Source organism: Eumetopias jubatus, unplaced genomic scaffold (assembly GCF_037043125.1).
Source record: "Eumetopias jubatus isolate StellerSeaLion01/CBP00866 unplaced genomic scaffold, mEumJub1_p1.0 scaffold_8, whole genome shotgun sequence".
Taxonomy (NCBI): Eukaryota; Metazoa; Chordata; class Mammalia; order Carnivora; family Otariidae; genus Eumetopias; species Eumetopias jubatus.
Window position 1 is genome coordinate 121,007,473 of NW_028274814.1, and position 9,111 is coordinate 121,016,583.

General features: G+C 40.4%; 1 pseudogene; it reads right to left on the reverse strand.

Moving 5' to 3' along the window:
- Positions 1 to 2,394: 2,394 nt before the first annotated feature.
- LOC114222987 (tubulin beta chain pseudogene) lies at positions 2,395 to 4,577 on the reverse strand (annotated as a pseudogene).
- Between the last annotated feature and the right edge of the window lie 4,534 nt (positions 4,578 to 9,111).

The window sequence follows — 9,111 nt, forward strand, 5'->3', positions numbered from 1 at the left end:
TATGAACCAATAAATAATGTCAGTGTTTCCCTCAGCGACTTTGTTACAATAAATTTAGCTGAACAAATAGTTTGCTCATCTGAGTAAATAGCCCCTTCCTAGAACTGTAGGGGGAAAAATGTGCTTTCATGGAGAACTATGCAGCATTTACAGCATACTCTTCTAGGTTATATGATTCCGATTATAGGGAGGTTCTGAGTCTTTCATTGCCTTTGAGCTATGTCACAACTCTATAAATTGCAGATAACTGATAGCAATGCAAAATAATTCTTGTCTGTGTACCCGTAAATAAATTGTCCAACGAACTTCTAGCAGAGGTATCGTCGTATGGATAAACATCTTGCAGAGGTGCCATTGCATAGGACTACAGAGTGTATTTCATCTTCCCTAATTCTTTAAGCTTGCTTTATATTTTGATCTAAGAGGCCAATGACTTCTTTCAAGGCAATACTCATAAATAAATGGCATTTTGAAGATAATATTTAAAACTGCAAATTAATCTGTTATATTTATCTAAAAAGGAAAAAGGTTTTTTTTTTTAATATATAGCCTTGGAAATTGTTATTTTGAATCTTAAATGATTGTTATATTTCTTCTTAAATGACTGTTACTATGATAAACTTTTTCCAGAAAACCATTTGTGAAATGTATTATCAATGGTTGGTAATGTGTTCATTTCTTTGTTAACAGAAATGCCATCCTTTTGGATTGCTCCTATAGTCATATGATTAGAAGTTTTGGTTCAGAATCAGAAGTAAATAAAAAATATATTATTCTTCTAATGATAGATGACAACAGTGGTGGCAAATTTGATGGAAAATAAACAGCTAAATATAGATTTATTCATTTATAAATTTTTATTCCCTGTATATTCTATTCATTTTGGCAAATAATGTACTATGTTTTTCACAGTAACTTGACCAACACTTACCTCAAAAATGTCTATAATTTTAATATATAGATGTGATCTCAAAATTAGCTGTACAAACATACTTACACATTCCTAAGTTTGTTACAGATGTATGAGATTAAGAGACAATCAAACTTCAAATAAACTTCAAGTAAACGAGTTTTACTGGAAACTTTACTTTTTTATTGTTTACTATTACTTTAAATTAATAATCCCACAATTCCTAGTCTATTACTCAAATCATGATAGCTCTCAAATTTACAAAATGATTGTAGATTTTGTACTGAACAAAGACAATTATGTTTTATAGAAAACGAATTATTAGGCTTTTTTTTTTTTTAAGTAGGGCTCAAACCCATGACCTGAGATCAAGACCTGAGCTGAGATCAAGAGTCAGAGGCTCAACCAACTGAGCCACCCAGGCGCCCCTTTTGCGTTTTAAACTGATGCATATCAGCAACAATTTATTTGCTAAATAACAATCCTTTTTTTTATAAAAGAAACCACCTTGAGATTTAATGTATACACCCTTCAAATCATTATCGAAGCATATTTATAGAACATAAAATTCACCCATTATAAGTGTAAGGCTGTATGAGTTTTGGTAAATATATCAAGATGTGCAACCACCACTGGAATCAAATTTTAGAACAGTTTAATCACCCCCCAAATTCTCCTGTGTCCCTTTGCAGTCAAACTGGCCCTCATCTCCAGCCACAAGGCAAACACCTGCTTTCTGCTATTATATTTCTGCATTTTCCAGAATTTTGTATTCATATTTCATGTGTCTTTTGTGTCTGGTTTCTTTTACTTGCCCTTATGTTTTTGAGATTCTTCCACATTGTTCTATATACCAATAATTATACTCTTTTATTAGCTGAGTTGTATTCTATCAAAAACATATGCCTTATTTTTTTATACATTAACCAGTTGATGGATAGTTGAGTTGTTTCTATTGTTTGGTTATTATGAATAATGCTGCTATGAACATTTGTGTACAAATCTTTGTGTGGACATATGTTTTCATATCTCTTAGGTAAATACCTGAGAATGGAATTTCATGCAGTAGGTGTATATTTCAATTTTTAAGGTACTGACAGACTTTTCCAGTGGCTGCACCACTCTGCATTTCCACCAACAATGTAGGAGAGTTCCAGATGTATACATCTTTTCCAACACTTGGCATTTCATTTTTTTAAAGATTTTATTTTATTTTTTATTTATTTATTTTTTGGGGGTTCAGTTGTCATTTATTTTTGGCTCTTGGGGCAATGTTATCTTTTCAGTATGAAAAAAAGCAAGTTCAACACAAAATAGCAATTTGAAGTGCAGGACAGGATGAGGCCAAGGGCGGGGGGAGGGAATGGCAAGAGGAAGAAATGAGATGTTGCCCAAGATGGGGGGGTCTCCTTGTCCCCTCTCTGGAAGAATGATTCAGAAGATTTAGGTGGCAATACACACCTTTCCATACCTACACAGCAGAGCTGCGTGTTTGCTAAGAAAAGGTGGGGAGGGGGCGGGCCTTTCTGGAGGCTGGTCCCGCTTCCCCCTCTTGGCCCCCTTCTCCAACCAGGGGCAAAGGAAGGAATCCAACGTACGAAGGAGGTTATGTAGGAGAGGGAGGATCCTGTTTAACAGAGTGGGGCAGACCCCTGCAAAAAAAAAGCTCAGAACAGAGCTTGGAAGAAGATGAAAAATAGAGATAATACTGTCAACACCTCTCCCGAATCTGAGAGGAGCAGGGAAATTCCTGGAAATTAGGACTCAAAGGCCTGAATATCCCTCTCCAAAACTGCTCTAGAATAGAAAACCCTACCCCTTCCTTATAGGTACCTCTACTGCTATGAGGTAACTTGGTTTCCTTTCCCCTGGGCTACCACATGGGCTTAGGATGGTGGCCATCTACTGGGTTTTCAGCACACGGTTCTAAATGGGATCTGATGAGACCCAGCTTCTTGGAGAATTATCTTAAAAAACAAAGGGAAATATCAACTGGACAGATGGGAGAAGTGGACACCAAAAGGAAATACAGGGCTACCCAGAATGGCAGAAATCTAGGTTTCCCAGAGTGGAAGAGAGGAGACATTCAACAAACAACAAATATTTATTGAGCGCCTATTATGTGCCAGGCACTGTTCTAGGATCCCCCCTCCAAAAAAGGAAAACAAAACAAAATAAAATGAGACAGAGGCGGAAAATGCAATTCTGAGGGAGAGGACAGGGGCAGCTGAGGAAGAAGGCTGAGGGAACGGAGAAGCCTGAGGTGATGGTGCTCTGCCTTAGGCCTCCTCTTCGGCCTCCTCACCGAAATCCTCTTCTTCTGCGTTGGCGTCCTGGTACTGCTGGTACGCGGAGACAAGGTCGTTCATGTTGCTCTCGGCTTCAGGGAACTCCATCTCGTCCATGCCCTCGCCTGTGTACCAGTGCAGGAAGGCCTTGCGCCGGAACATGGCCGTGAACTGCTCCGAGATGCGCTTGAAGAGCTCCTGTGGCCGTGCTGTTGCCGATGAAGGTGACTGCCACCTTGAGGCCACGAGGTGGGATATCGCAGACTGCTGTCTTGACGTTGTTGGGGATCCATTCCACGAAGTAGCTGCTATTCTTGTTTTGCACGTTGAGCATCTGCTCATCTACCTCCTTCATGGACATCCGCCCACGGAAGACAGCAGCCACGGTGAGGTAACGGCCATGGTGGGGGTCACAGGCGGCCATCATGTTCTTGGCATCAAAGACCTGCTGGATGAGTTCGGGCACAGTGAGGGCCCGATGCTGCTGGCTTCCACGGCTGGTCAGAGGTGCGAAGCCGGGCATGAAGAAGTGGAGACGTGGGAAGGGCACCATGTTGACGGCTAGCTTGCGGAGGTCAGCACTGAGCTGACCAGGGAAGCGGAGGCGGGTGGTGACACCGCTCATGGTGGCTGAGACAGGTGGTTCAGGTCCCCGTAGGTTGGCGTGGTCAGCTTGAGAGTTACGGAAGCAGATGTCGTACAGGGCCTCATTGTCAATGCAGTAGGTCTCATCCGTGTTCTCTACCAGCTGATGGACGGAGAGGGTGGCGTTGTAGGGCTCGACCACCGTGTCAGACACTTTGGGTGAGGGTACCACACTGAAGGTGTTCATGATGCGGTCAGGATACTCTTCTCGGATCTTGCTGATGGGCAAGGTGCCCATTCCAGAGCCTGTGCCCCCACCCAGCGAGTGGGTCAGCTGGAAGCCCTGCAGGCAGTCACAGCTCTCAGCCTCCTTCCTCACCACATCCAGGACTGAGTCAACCAGCTCAGCCCCCTCTGTATAGTGGCCCTTGGCCCAGTTGTTGCCTGCCCCGGACTGACCGAAAACAAAGTTGTCTGGTCTGAATATCTGCCCAAAAGGACCTGAGCGAACAGAGTCCATGGTCCCGGGTTCTAGATCCACCAAGATAACACGAGGAACATATTTGCCACCTGTAACTTCACTGTAGTACACGGAGATGCGATCCAGCTGCAGGTCGCTGTCACTGTGGTAGGTTCCGGTGGGATCGATGCCGTGTTCATCACTGATTACCTCCCAGAACTTGGCACGGATCTGGTTGCCACACTGACCGGCCTGGATATGCACGATTTCCCTCATTGTTAAAATTTATTTTTAATTCTTTTGCTCCTCTCAAGGTGTGTACGGGGCAAGAAAATGATAGGGATTTTTTTTTTTCTATACTGCTAACCGCAGGCTGGAAGGATGGGACGTGCCCCAGAGGCTGGAGCAGCAAGGTCCGAACGCAGAGGCAGGAAGGTTCTGAGAGGGAGACTAAGATTTTATTTTTAAGTAAACCCAATATGGGGCTCAAACTTACAACCTTGAGATCAAGAGTCACATGCTCCACCAGCTGAAACAGCTGGGTGCCTCAGCATTTCAGTTTTGTTTTTTTTCTTTTTCTTTTTCTTTTTAAGTAGGCTCCATGTCTAGCATGCAGCCCAACGTGGGGCTTGAACTCACAACCCTGAGCTCAAGACCTGAGCTCAAGACCTGAACTGAGATCAGTGGTTGGACACAACCTACTGAGCCACCCAGGCACCCCTCAGTCTTTTTAATTTAAGGTATTCTAATGGGTGTGTAGTAGTATCTCATTGCATTTCCCCATTTCCCAATGAAGTCAAGCAGCTTTTTGTTATACACCTGTACAGATATTTTTCCTATTTCTTAAAATTGAGTTTATCTTATTATTGAATTGTAAAAGTTCTTAATCATATCTGTAGACAAGTAAAAGATTTCAATTTTTTTGAAGCCTACTTATCAGTTTTTTCATCTATGGTTCGTGTTTTTTGTGTCTTATCCCAAGGTCACAAAGATTTTTCTCCTATGCTTTATTCTGTAGGATGTATGTGTTTTTGCCCTTTAGGTCAATGATCCACTTTGAATTAATTTAGGTGTATGGTATAAAGAAAGATCAAAGCTCATTTCTTTTCCATATGGATACTCAGTTATTCCAAAAACATTTCTTGAAAAAACTATTATTTTTCTGTTGAATTTATTTGACACCTTTACTGAAAATCAATTGAGCACATAAGTGTAGGTTCATTTCCGGATTCTCAGCTCTGTTCCATTGATCTATACGTCTATCCTTATAAATCCTTTCATTTTTAATCCTGCAGAACAGGATAATATTTAGGGAAAAATAATTATGTTCAATATCTTCCACTGAAGCATACAACTTATCAAAATTTAAATACCATAATAACCAAACAAGTATGATTAATCTTTCTTTTAAAAAAAACATATTCATGGGGCACCTGGGTGGCTCAGGTGGTTAAGCGTCCACCTTCGGCTCAGGTCTCAGGGTGGTGGGATGGAGGCTAGCATCGGGATCCCTGCTCAGTGGGCGGTCTGATTCTCCCTCTCCCTCTGCCCCTCTCCCCCCACCCTGCTCGTGTGCTCTTTCCCTCTTTCTCTCTCAAATAAATAAATTCAATCTTTAAAACAAAACATATTCTTTACTACACAGTTTAAAACAAAAGTGGTAATTAGAATATCTTAGACTTTTTTTACTGGGTCTAGAAAATATTTGAAGGAAAAGCCTATTGCTTGAGGTAGTAAACTATTATTAACTACTGTGTTGCTTATCATATTCATTAAGAATAATAATTTTCAGGGGCGCCTGTGTGGCTCAGTCAGTTAAGTGTTTGCCTTCAGCTCAGGTCATGATCCCAGGGTCCTGAGATGGAGCCCCAACTTGGACTCCCTGTTCAGCGGGGAGTCTGCTTCTCCCTCTGCCCCTCCCCCTGTTTGTGCTTTCTCTCTCTCTCAAATAAATAAATAAAAATCTTAAAAAAAAGAATAATAATTTTCAGGGGTGCCTGGGTGGCTCAGTCAGTTGGTTAGGCCTCTTATTTTGGCTCAGGTCTCAATCTCACGGTCATGAAGTCAAGCCCTTTATTGGGCTCCACACTGGGCATAAAGCCTACTTAAAAAAAGAAAAAGAAGAACTTTCAAATTTTCAAATTTAAGAGGGTTGAATAAACATGACTATGAGACAACTGAAGCATAGTAAGAATATAGATTGTTCCTTTAAACTGGTTCAAATCTTTAACCACAGATGAATTACTTCTATTGGTATAAAACAATACTAGGTAATGTAAGGATAGAATCATTGTCAGTAATTTTGAGAAATGTAGAAGAACACAAGCATTGCCAGAAGATTGAAGATGAACAGATGTTTCCATTTTCAAAACATAAAAAAATAGTTTCCAAGAACTAAATGCTGATAAGCATGATACTGAAAGCTGGAACAATTATAGAACAGATGAAGCATATAGTTTACCACAACTTTTCAAGTGATCACTAGAAAATAAAATGGGTTTTACACTAAACTAAATTATTTAAATTGCACACCTGAAAATGGTTAACACAGATCCTGAATTATTGTAAATGAATACTAAATATTGTTTTTTAAAAATAAAGAAACACTAAAGCTTTCTCTGGTACTTTACATAATAGAGAGAAAGGAAAGAAATGAAGTAAAAAAAAACTGGAACCAAAAAAAATTATTTTAAAAATATGTACAATTCTACACTCTTTTAAAGAACAGAAAATCTTGGCATGCTTGGGTGGCTCAGTTGGTTGGGCATCTGACTCTTGGTTTCGGCTTTGGTCATAATCTCAGGGTTGTGAGGTCGAGCTCCGAGCTGGGTGTGGAGCCTGGAGCCTGTTGGGAATTCTCTCTCTCTCTCACTCTCCCTCCCCATTCTCCCTCTCTTAAAAATAAATAAATAAAATAAAGGAAGAAATGATAGACTGTGTCAAATGCTTCTGAGAGACAAGTACTGAGACCTGAAGCAAAGTGGAGATAGGACAAGAATAGTTTCAATGGAATGGAAGGGACAAAGCCTAATTGGAGTTTGTTCAAGATAAATGGGAAAGGATGAAAAAGAGACAGATAATTCTTTGAATAGTCTTTCCATAGAGAGGAGCAGAAAAAATTAGCAGAAGCTAAAGGAATGTATGGCCAGGGGAAGTCTTCTGTTTGTTTTTTAGGTTAAGAATTTTACATTTGTACAATGATAATAATAAAGAAAAATTGATGATGTAGGAGAAAAAGGAAAACATTTTCAAAAGAAAGAAGTCTTGAATGGTTTAGAAGCAATGGCATTCAATGCGCCAATTGAGAATTTGGCCAAAGTAGGCAGGCTCTATGATTCGCTCATGCAAGGTAGTGTATACAGGCACAGACATCGTTAGAGGTTAGAGTTAGGGACTTTCAGGGATTTAGGTTTTCCAGGAAGCAGATAATGAGACAGAATGAGGAGCCTAAAGGGATTATTGGGGAGCAACTCCTATAAAAGGAAAAGACAAGGGTCAGGGGGAGCCATCAGATATGATGTAGACTTCTGTGATGCTGTTCTGACAATCTCTGACCAGCTCTAGAGTTAAGATCACTCATTAGAGGAGTCCCACCTTGGATGGAAATGGATAGATCCTTGCCTACTACCTTGCTCTGTCACTGACGGCAGGCCACTGAAAAAGCCCATGGCCTCAACTTGAAAGCTGAAGTGGACACTGAAATCATTAACAGCTGGAAGCTATCAGCCAAGCACATACCTAGCAACTGGGCAATGCATCCTTTCTGAAGGGGGATCTGAGTGGGTACGTGACACAAAATAGGAAAATGTAGGAATTCTCTTTTGATTACTTTGATCTTCACAGTGAAATAATAAGCAAAGACATGGGCTTCAGCGGAAAGAGGAGTTTTGGAGTTCTGTGGAAAGAGGAGAGGAAGCATGAAATAGCTGAAGAGCAGAACTGTGAATATGGAGGGATTACTAGGCAGCCCTGATGATCTAGTGTTGTTCGTTGGTTATACATTTAAAGCAAGATCAGGGCACCTGCCTGGTTCAGTCGGTTAAGCTTCGGCCTTCAGTTCAGGTCATGATTCTGGGGTCCTGGGATCCAGCCCTGCATCAGGCTCCCTGCTCAGTGGGGAGTCTGCTCCTCCCTCTGCCCCTCTTCCCCCTCTTGTGCTCTGTCTCTCTCAAAAATAAATAAATAAATCTTTAAAAAAAAGAATCTATGCAAGAAGAGAAGTATCAGGAAAAAAAGCAAGAATAGTTGAAATAATTGAAGAAAACTTTTAGTATTAGATTTGAATCTGCCAAGTTAAAAAGCCAAGTGCCAAGAAAAATAGAAACCAATGATTATACATGCTGTAGAGACTTTTTTTAAAATTTAAGTATTTTTTAGAATAATTCTATCAATCAAGAAAAACAAGTTGTGTGCAAAGAAACAAGTATCATGCTGACCTCATACTTCCCTGAAAGGGCAATGAAACAACATATAAAGTTAAAAGTTGTGTACCAGGAGAAATTAAAAAACCCAATGTGATCAGTATAAACAATAAAACAGATTTATTATTTCACATAAGAATTTCTAAGTTGGCTCTGAGATTAGTTAATTTATTGGCTCAAGGACCTAGGTTCCTTCCATCATTCTGCTTTTCAAACTTAGGGTATCAGTCTTGTCTTGAGTTACTCATCTTTTTGTTCATAAGATGGTCCTACAATACCAGGCATTACAAGTAGACATATCAAGCAGAAGAAGAAAGATCTCACTGGCTGGAGTCGTGTCACATGCCCATTCCTAAACCAATCATTTTTAAGGGGAATGCAATTGGCTTAGTAAAGTGCATGGCTGGGGGTGAAAGGTGGATTACCCAACAAAACCAGAGTTCTCTC